The sequence below is a fragment of the Manis pentadactyla genome, chromosome 10, assembly GCF_030020395.1.
Source record: "Manis pentadactyla isolate mManPen7 chromosome 10, mManPen7.hap1, whole genome shotgun sequence".
NCBI classification, from domain to species: domain Eukaryota; kingdom Metazoa; phylum Chordata; class Mammalia; order Pholidota; family Manidae; genus Manis; species Manis pentadactyla.
In genome coordinates, this window is record NC_080028.1 from 45,588,964 (window position 1) to 45,590,517 (window position 1,554).

The 1,554-nt window shown below is 35.0% G+C and overlaps 1 pseudogene; it reads right to left on the reverse strand.

Moving 5' to 3' along the window:
- Positions 1-269: 269 nt before the first annotated feature.
- LOC130685122 (olfactory receptor 6C70-like) lies at positions 270-1,207 on the reverse strand (annotated as a pseudogene).
- Between the last annotated feature and the right edge of the window lie 347 nt (positions 1,208-1,554).

Sequence of the window (1,554 nt, forward strand, 5' to 3'; positions counted from 1 at the left end):
ATTCTATAATACAATCAAAACCCCTCCTTTCACTCTAACACTATTTTAGAGAAAATATATTTTGCAATTTTATTTCTAATATTGAAAAGTTTCACTTTTGATTAGAAAGTTAAAGTGAAGAAGAACAGATGGAAAGAGTTTCTTATCTCAGATGAACTTAAGTAAGCCAAATAATTAAAAATTAGGAATCAGCTCTTAAGCCAGAAGAGTCAAAATAGTTTTTGTTCAATGCTTTTTTTGTTTTCATGTTATTATGTCAGTAAATAGTATTACTTGTCTGAAGCAGAAAATATCTTCCTAAATACTTGTCTGAAGGCTTCTTTAACTTGCTGGTTTCTCAGGGTATAAATGAAAGGGTTCAACAAAGGAGCAACTGAAGTATTGAGCAAAGCTACTCCTTTGCTTAATATGACTCTTTCGTTTGCTGATGGCTTTATGTACATGAATATACAACTACCATAAGTGATGGATACAACAATCACGTGAGAAGTGCAGGTAGAAAAGGCTTTCTTCTTCTGCTGAGCCGAAGGGAATTTTAGGATTGTCTTGATAATATAAGAGTAAGAAAGGATTACTAATAACAACGTGACAATGAGGATCATCACAGCCAAGAAAAAAGCAATGAGTTCTAGTAAATGTGTGTCTGAGCAAGAAAGTTGCAGGATAGGAGAAATGTCACAAATGAAGTGATCAATGATATTTGAAGCACGGAAATCCAGGTTAAGAACCAAAATCAGTGGAGGGAAAATAACCAGGAATCTAGTTGCCCAAGAAGTGAGTACAAGTTGATTGCAAACTCTACTGCTCATGATGGCTGTGTAATGCAAAGGTTTGCAGATGGCAACATAGCGGTCATAGGACATAGCTGCAAGAAGGAAAATTCTGTAACTCCTAAGAATATTAAAAAAAATAACTGAGATACACAGTCATTATAGGAAATGGTCTTTTGCCTAGTAATAATGGTGATCAGGAATCTGGGGATGCAAACACTTGTGAATGACATTTCCAAGAAAGAGAAATTCCGGAGGAAGAAATACATTGGGGTCTTGAGATGGGAATCCAGTAAAGTGAGGGTGATGATGGTTAAGTTTCCTATCATGCTCATCATGTAATTTACAAGGAGAAATACAAAGACTACAATCTGTAACTGAGCATTATCTGTCAGTCCCAAAAGGATAAACTCTGCCTCCCTTGTAAGGTTCTTCATTTCTCTTTCATGATTTTAAATAAATCCCAGAAATAATAAGGTACAAAAATAAGAAACTACATGAGTAGCTTTATGTCCAGGAAATGATATATAAAAGGACTCATATTCTCAAACACACCCATTTACAAGGTAAGGCTCCATGAAAAGGACCCATATTCTCAAACACACCCATTTACAAGGTAAGGCTCCTTGGTGTTAAAATATGATCTGAAATGTGCAACAAGAACTATTGAATAAGAACACCACAGAAATCACCTCAGTTTTAGAAATTGTCTTGCAAACCCCATTAAGGTTTTTTTCAACCTTACTTGCAAACTTCCATTGTAATGAGCTCCAAATTTGTCCTT